Here is a 9,707-nt window from a genome sequence, read left to right as displayed (position 1 = left end):
GCTGTCCATGTGTGTTCAAGAAGAGACTAGATTGCTAATGAGTGGAAAGAGTGTACAAAAGGAGGCTCATTTAGTAGAAAGTTCCAAGGCTGGCAGCAGAAGGGGAAAGAAAGAAAAGAAGGAGGAAAAGAAAAAGAACAAAATCCCTGCTATTTCAGCTGTTAACAAAAGGAATGACAGATGCTTCTTCTGTAAGAAAAAAGGACACATGAGGGATGAGTGTCTCAAGAGGAAGGCATGGCTAGAAAAGAGAGGTATGTTTTCATTGTGTGTTACTTTTGAATCTAATTTTTCTAGCGTCAATAATGACACTTGGTGGATTGACACTGGTTTAATGATCCACATTTCGACTACCATGCAGGGCTTTCTAACCAGCAGGCCTCCACATCCCAATGAGGAAACAGTCCTTTCAAGCAGTGGGAGAGGAGATCCTGTGAAAGCTATTGGGACTTTTCACATAATTTTTTCAAATAATCGCGTTTTGGACCTTTATGAAGTTTTTTATGTTCCCTCTTATAAGAGGAATTTGATTTCCATGTCAAGACTGATTCTATTTGATTACCATTTAGTTCTTTCTAAGAAATTTATGACTTTGTCAAAAGACTCTGTTTTGATTGCGAACTTAGTTATGATTGATGGTTTATTTAAAATTGTTTCTGATTCTCCGCAATCTGTTTCTGTTACGCATGGTACTAAAAGAAGTGTCATTGATGAGAATTCTGTTAGCCTGTGGCATAGGAGATTGGGACATATCTCCGGTGAAAGAATCAAAAGGTTAAGTAAAGATGGAATTCTTCCATCTTTAGACCATCCAGAATTTGATTATTGTGTGGACTGCATAAGAGGAAAGCAGACCAACAAGTCACATAAAGGGGCTAAGAGAAGTTCTGAATTGCTAGAAATTATACACACGGATATTTGTTGCCCCGACTTGACTGCGCATGGTCAAAAATATTTTATCACCTTTATTGATGATTACTCACGATACATGTATGTCTATATGCTTTATAATAAAAGTGAGGCACTAGATGCCTTTAAAGAATATAAAGCAGAAGTAGAAAAATAGATTGGGAAACCAATCAAGATTGTGAGATCAGATCGAGGTGGTGAGTATTATGGCAAGTACACTAGTGAAGGACAAGCACCTGGACCATTTGTTGGATTTCTTTGAGAGCAAGGTATAGTAGCCCAATATACCATGCCTGGCTCACCTGACATGAATGGTATAGCTGAAAGGAGAAATGGGACCTTATTAGATATGGTTAGGAGCATGCTGAGTAGCTCCAAACTTCCAACTTCCTTGTGGAAGGAAGCACTCAAGATAGCCACATACATATTAAACAGGGTTCCAACAAAGGCAGTGTCCAAAACACCCTTTGAAATCTGGAAAGGTTGGAAACCCGGTTTAAATCATTTTAGGGTATGGGGTTGTCATACTGAAGTAAGAGTGTACAATCCACAGGAAAGGAAACTAGACCCTAAGACCATTAGAGCTTACTCTGTAGGCTATGCAGAAAGGTCAAAAGGTTATAAGTTTTATTGTCCTCCACCTTCTAAAAGATTTGTAGAATCTAGGAATGCCAAATTTCTTGAGAATGATGTGATTAGTCGGAGTGATTGTTCACAAGACAATCACATAGAGCAAACCACTAACACCAATTATGAGGGACCATCAATAGTTAATGACTCTCCCACTGTTGGAGTTGACATTGAACATGATGTAAATCCTGAAGCTCAAGTTGACAATGCTAGACAAGAGGAACACATACAAGCTGATCAAACTGTCACACAAGTGGAACCTCCACAAAATGTGATAGAGGATGTTCCTAGTTAGCAACTTGAATCAACCCAAGAGGTTGAATTAAGGAGGTCAACTAGAGAAAGAAGACCGGCATTACCTAATGACTACATAGTGTACTTTGTTGAAGTTGAATGTGATGTAAATATTGAAAATGATCCGTTGACGTTTACTCAGGCCATGAAGAGTGCAAACTCTAAATTATGGCATGATGCTATGATTGATGAAATGAATTCCATGGCAAACAACCATGTTTGGGAGCTTGTAGAGTTGCCTAGTCGGTCTAAGGCCATTGGCTGTAAATGGGTTTACAAAACCAAAAGGGACTCACAAGGCAACATTGATAGATACAAGGCTAGGTTGGTTGCTAAGGGTTTCACACAAATGGAAGGAATCGACTACAGGGAAACCTTTTCACTTGTATCCAAGAAAGATTCATTCCGCATCATCATGGCATTGGTTGCGCATTTTGATCTAGAGTTGTACCAAATGGATGTGAAGACTGCATTCCTCAATGGTGAATTGGAGGAAGAAGTCTATATGAAACAACCTGAGGGATTCGTTGTAGAAGGTAAAGAGCAGTCAGTATGCAAGCTAAAGAAATCAATATATGGTCTAAAACAGGCTTCACAGCAGTGGTACTTAAAGTTCCATAAAGTGATCACATCGTTTGGTTTTGTTGAGAACATCATGGATGACTGCATATACCACAAGGCTAGTGGGAGCAAGATCATATTCTTGATTTTGTATGTAGATGACATTTTGCTTGCTACAAATGATCTGGGACTATTGCATGAGGTGAAACAGTTTCTGTTCAAGAGTTTTGACATGAAAGACATGGGTGAGGCATCTTATGTCATTGGCATAAAGATTCATAGAGATAGAACCCAGGGTCTTGTAGGCTTATCTCAAGAAGCTTACATTAGCAAGATTCTTGAACAATTCAGAATGAAAAACTGTTCATTTAATGTAGCTCCTATTGAAAAGGGAGATAAATTTAGTTCAGATCAATGTCCCAAAATCGAGCTTGAAAGAAAACATATGGAAAAGGTCCCATATGCCTCAGCGGTAGGAAGCTTGATGTATGCACAGGTTTGTACAAGACCTGACATCGCTTTTGCTATGGGTATGTTGGGGAGATATCAAAGTGATCTTGGGGAAGCACATTAGACAGCTGCAAAGAAGGTGTTCAGATACCTACAAGGTACTAAACACTACATGCTCACATATAGAAGAACAGAGAATTTGGAAGTAATTGGGTACTCATATTCAGATCTTGGAGGATGTGTGGATACAAATAAATCTACAACCGGTTACATCTTCCTATTAGCAGGAGGAGCTATATCATGGAAAAGTGCAAAGCAAACGCTAACAGCTCCTTCTACTGGTGATGCTGAGTACATTGCATGTTTTGGGGCAAGTTCACAAGTAATCTAGATAAAGAATTTCATTGCTGGGCTCAAGATTATGGACTCAATCTGTAGGCCAATAAGAATGTACTGTGATAATGCAGCTGCGGTGGCCATAGCAAATAACAAAAGGAATAAAAGTCGAAGCAAATTTGTCGAACTTAAATTTCTATGCCTGAAAGAAAGAGTTCAGGATGGCCAAGTTTCGGTTGAACGCATCAGTACAAATGATATGCTAGCTGATCCTTTGACGAAAGGGTTGAAACCGAATGTTTTCGTTTCACATGTACCTCACATGGGACTTCGTCCTTCATTTGACTAGTTGAGGTATGAACAATGAAATCAAATTTATGGTTTATCATTTCTTGTTTGAGATTGTATACATTTGTCATATTGAAATTGATAAACATTGAGACAGGAACCGAATAAACATTGAGTTTATTCATAAAGTGATACCCATTAAGTAAGGATGCTGCTTGTAATACATGGAAGGTAATACTCGATAAAAGAGGACTTATCGCTATGATTCTTGTAGTATGTCCTTAGTTAATCTTGACTAGGCAATGGCATTAAGTATACGGGTCAAGTGGGAGAATGTGAGATATTTATTATTAATATATAACTATTTAGATATTATTAGGATAATTAATAAATATTTCTGAGTGTGGCCCGTAGTCATTTTGGACTCAGTCCAAGATGAGTAATTGACTCAATTAATTAAAGTTAGTTTCTGATAGTGAAAATGACATACGGTACATTGAGTCAGGAGCGAAATCCTAATCTCTCTGCTCACTCTCTGAGGGTTCCCCACTGGTGACGGCTACATCCCAATTGCCATCACTATGCCCAATCACCAGCTGGAAGATTCCCTGCATTCTTTCTTTCTCTAGTAGTGTTTTTCAATCCACAGCTTGTCATTATTTAGATCGAGTTCTACATCAAATTAACTGAACTAATGGCGAGAGGTATTTATAAGTCTTCCGCTATAACTCTTTTGAGTATCACATACATATATGTATATAATCTGTTATTTGAATAATATATGTATATATATGTTGTTTGCTAACAATGCTAACAAAACGCGGAGTTGGAAATTAAACGGGTGTCCTTTGTGATGAGATTAGAAGAAATCCAACTAAAAAATTAATTCGTATGCTGGACATTTATATTTGTTTTTACACATATTTAACGATACTTTTTTACTGCATTATTTTCTTTGTGGTCAAGTCTGGTGGGGTGTAAAATAATTCAAAATGTATGCTAATGAGAAGAAGCTTCGTCCCTTTCATTGCTTGTAGAGCAATTTTACTTCTGGGACGATATTTTCATTGCATAATTTATTTATGGTCAAGATACATTGCTCCTTTAATTATGCATTTCCTTCTTTTTTTTAAATATATTTTTGTGAGGCTGTTATTTCTTTCTTCATTACTGGACATATTTACCCTATGTCTGATATAAGGGAAATGGATGGAAAGGGAAGAAAAAGTTTTGATGAGCTCAATTTAAAAAATTAAAGCAGGGTCAAAAGCTTTTAATTAATTTTTATTATTATCTTATTTTACATCTTCACTCTATTAAAATTTTAAAACTCCACTTCTTCAATTTTTTAAATCTCATTAAAATTTTTCCTCCCATTCCCTCTCCTCTGTTTCTCTCATACCAAACAGAACTTTGTGATTTTATCGATTTAGAAATTCTACCATCTATAAAATGCTTCGTTATAATTTACATGAAATGAAACCACCGTGCATGAAATCTAAATTGATGAAAGAAATCTTTGTATTGTGTTCTTCCTCATTCTTACACGTGGTTATTTCAATCAATAATAAATAACATATATAAATTTTTTAGCTATATATAAATATCCTCCTATTGAAGGCAATCCTATTCGAGATAATATTATATATTAAATGTAAGCATTTCTCCCAGCAGAGTTTTGAACCTTGCTTTACCACTTTGTGAGGGATTAGCCCTTCCGCTAGACTCATCCCCCTTGATATATAATATATATATATAATTTGATAAGCTTCTAGCTAATTTTTTTTTGTTAAAAAAACTTTGCTTGTAGCTAATTCAACGCACTCTTGACCTATGATGAGCATAAGCCGCCCAAAGAAAAAGTTCAATCCTACAAAACTAGCCTGTTAGGGGGATAGCCCCTTACACTTATAAATCTCACAACACTTATGAGATTCCCTGATGAAAGACTCAAAAAACACAATCCCTCAAGAGTTGATGCCCTCAGTGGCTTCACACCATTGCACTTTACTTAGCCTCCTGCTAGTTAGAATCCTCTGTGGGTAGCCCTCTCTATGAATGTTTGGCTTTCAATAAAAGTATCAATGTAATGAGCATAAACCCAAACAGAGGACTTAATTTCAAAAGAGTAACCTATTAGGATGAAGAGAGTCTTACGTTTATAAATCCCATAATATTTGTGAGATTCCTAATGTGGGACCCATAACATGATCATCATCTAATAGAAATTTGCAAGTAAAACAAATAATAAAATTTCAATATAAATTAAAATCTTCGAGGACCCCATTAAAAACAATTTATATGCATGGTCCTCAATTTCTTCATCTATCACTTTGAGTTTGAGGACAATATTATCATCCTATTATTCAATTTCTGTACGGTTAACAACCAAACAGAGAAAGCGAACATAAGAGTCGGGGTGAGCCGATGGTATATTATTTAATTTTCTTTTTTAATGAATTTTGATGTCGTCATATATTTTAAACATTCTCAATATTTTAAATTCGACTATAAGAATATCATGTTTGTTTAATTTTTTTTGGCATTTCCAGAAACAACCAAACTCTTTGTACAAAAATGACCAGTGGAGTGGAACGGACGGTGATTATGGTATTCTTCATAGTTCATTCCTTTAGAAACTAAGGACAGTTCAACTGAGGATAAAAATTTATTATTTTTTATCTTTCTTACTTAAAATAATTAGCATAGAATAGTGCTGGTATAAAATAGATAGTAGAGCTTAGGAAAACACATTTATTGGTGTTTGATTAGCTTTTTTTAAAATAATTTTGTACTTGTACAAGATAAATATATTAGCACAGTCTTGTCTCGTAAAACACAAAAATAATTTAATAAGGACCAATTTTAATTATGAAGTTATCTTGTTCTTTGAAAAGAACTCATCCATTTACCTCTAGTATAAGCACATGGCGTGATTGACACTTTTCAAATATTAAGTTGTCTTGAAAAGGAAGTTAATACAATGAAAGAGGAAAAAAATTATGTTAGTGCTGAGAAGAAATTTTGACCCTAAGACCTGTTATCACATTAAGGATCATATGTTCATTATCATTTTATTATATGGGTCACAAAATAACACAAAATACACGTTAGTGATTATGATAACTCTTCATTGCAGATACATGCACAACGTGCTTGACTTGGCACTAGACTTCAAAGTCATCAGGAAACTGCTTCTAAATATTTCCCCTTATATGAATATTTTTATTTTGGTAATGTGATCTTGGTTCGGGAAAAAAAAAATTACTACCGTTACACACACATAAAAAATTTAAAAGGAAGTAAAACATAATCACCTCATCTACATTAAAATAATTAAAAAGCAACGCGGTGAATATAAAAAGAAAATTAATGTAATACTTTACATTGTACCACACAATCAATCTATAATATAAATATTTACTAAAAGGAAAAGAAGTTAAGAAAATACACTTCTTAAAGTATGTATTTGTAGGTGGCAAAAAAAAAAGTATAGCTTTTTGTCTGCATATTTCGAAAAGCAGAACTTTCTATCTAATAATCCATTCCTAAGCTCGAGACTAACAGGAATTGCTTTGTGGAATTTTAAAGAAAAAATTTTGAAAAATTACACTGAATGATAAGATCATATATATTCTTGGTGAGCCGCCCCCTGCCAAATTTTGTTTAGTACATTTATTGGGAGTTTGATGTTTACTTGACTATTTATAATGATTAAATTTATAAAAATATTTTAATGACAATAATTAATTAAAAATGCATCAAAACTGATAACATTTATTGGGAGTCGAGATTTTTTTGGGGGTTAAGTTATTGTTCCTGCTTTAAAAGGGTCTGCAAAAGCAGCATAGATAAAAATGGCAATAGAAATAAGAAGGCATTCTTGTTGCTAAAAAAAGAATATAATATCGTTTGGTCACAATAATATAAATATGAACAGATTAACGCACAATTTCTATCTTAGGACTGGAATATAATCCAATATTATTATTTAAAATATTAATTTGGATGTAGTTTGAATTTGGAAAATGAAAATACATCCACAAAAATGAATGTCTACTATATATGCATCCACAAAAAGAAGATAAAAAAATACATGATGAGTAATAAGATGTATACGTCATAAGTTTTTTTTCCCCTCACTTGCATCCCTTTTTTGGGAATCATAAGCCCAGTGCAGATGATGGGATCTCCGTGTGGGATTCTTTAGGACTATTTTCAACTTATTTGGTAGAAAATTTGATCAGTGCATATAATAAGTACTTTCTCCAATTTAAAATATATAATTTTTTTTAAAATTTCCGTTTCATTTTATTTGTCTTTTTAGACGTCCGAAGAAATTATTTTCATAGTTTTTTGTTATTATGACCTTATTTACTCCAATAAATTTAATTTATTTTTTAAGTCTAAAGTAATATTTGTTAGAACTATCACATATATTCGCTTGGGAAATTGTTGAATTAATTATCTCACTGTATTGTTTAATTAATTTATATTTATATTCAAACAAAGACTTGGAAGTCAAATAAATCCTCATGTTAACTTGTAGGTGAAGAATGGCAAGCTTGACTTCCATAAATAGTAACATTACAAAAAAACATACTTTTAGCCACAAATTTTTTTATTTAGTGACGGAATTAGTGATGGATTAGTGACGGAATTTGTTCCGTCACTAATTCCTTCGTCGCTAATTGATTAATGACGGAATAGAAATTCTGTTGCTAATTAGCCATTAATTAATGACGGAAAATTCTGTCACTAATTACTGACGAAAATTTTTCTGCGCTAATATGTTACTAATTCTTGACAGAAATTTTCATCATTAATCCATCGTTAATCAACTGTTTTTTGTAGTGTAATAAAAGTCATAATTAAATAATTTTTTTCTCTTTGAAAAATTAAGATTTGCAAAACTGATATACAAATTATTAAAAAAAAAACTGTTGTGCACGAGACAACTCTTTTCAGTTATTTGTTTCGTATATAATAAAAAATCACTTAAAAATAAGCCTTAAAGACATTGACATAACACTAAACCAAAATATATTTTGGTCAACGACCAAACAAGTTGAGCATAAATGTAATAGGCAAAAAAAGAAAAAGGCATTAATGTTTACTTTGTCATTGCGCATAGCAAGAATATACTTTATTTTTACAATTAAACTTTTATAAGATCACCAATTATAAAATAGCATTTTCCTTAAGTTATGCCCAAGTTAATTATTTAAAGGTTTCAATGTACATGCTACTAATAAGCTGCGCCCTCTGTTTCATAATAAATATCACAAAATTTTTTAACATGTCTCATAATATGTGTCTTTTTAATATTTTAAGAAGATATTAAATGACTTGTTTTCTATTTTCCCCTTATTAATAAAAGGGAAAATCTCAATTAAATCTAGACGTAATATTTAAATTCAAATTGAAGCCTACACTTTTAACAAATTTCTAATTAGGATATGAGACCTAATTAGGGATTGTTGAATGTTATTAAATGACCAAAGTGCCCCTTTTTAGTTAAAAATAACAATTGATTATTTGATCCTTCTAAAGTGGTTCATCATATCTTATTATTAATATTTAGACAGAAAAATATAAATAATTTTTAAGTGTTTGAAATTTTGTATATATAACTAAAACCTTCAAAATATTTTCACAACACATTTCAACTTATAATATAAGTAGTCTTTAATAAATATTTTTTGTTTTCAGATTGTAAATATTTATTTTAAGATTTTAAAATATTTTAATTATAATAAATATTTAATATTAAGTTGTAACAATTTATTTTCAGTTGGATCCAACATTGCTTAAATAAATGAAACAAACGCAAATTATAAGAACTGAAAATTAAAAAAAAATTATTTGAAGGTTACTTATATCTTTAATTTAACCTATCTTATTAAAATATTTTTAGTAGCATAAGTTTTATATATACAAATTTCAAACATCGTAAAATTACTTGCGTGTTTTTTGGTCTAAAAAAACCATAAGAGATGACGGATCACTTGTAATCAATTTTCTTTTTAATGGGCATTCCGGTTATTTACCAACATTGAAATATCCCTAACTGGGTCTTTTGGCCTAATTAGGAATTTGTTAAAAGCGTGGACCTAAATTTGAATTTAGGTACTTCGATTAGATTTAACTAAGATTCTCCCTTAATAAAAACATTGATAGTTAAATTAGTTAAAAATTTTAAATCTATCTTATTACAACTATTAAAATGGTGTAAATTT

This window comes from Neltuma alba, unplaced genomic scaffold (genome assembly GCF_004799145.2).
Source record: "Neltuma alba isolate B1F8T4 unplaced genomic scaffold, ASM479914v2 tig00010369_pilon, whole genome shotgun sequence".
Lineage (NCBI taxonomy): Eukaryota > Viridiplantae > Streptophyta > Magnoliopsida > Fabales > Fabaceae > Neltuma > Neltuma alba.
Note: the sequence above shows the minus strand (reverse complement) of the source record.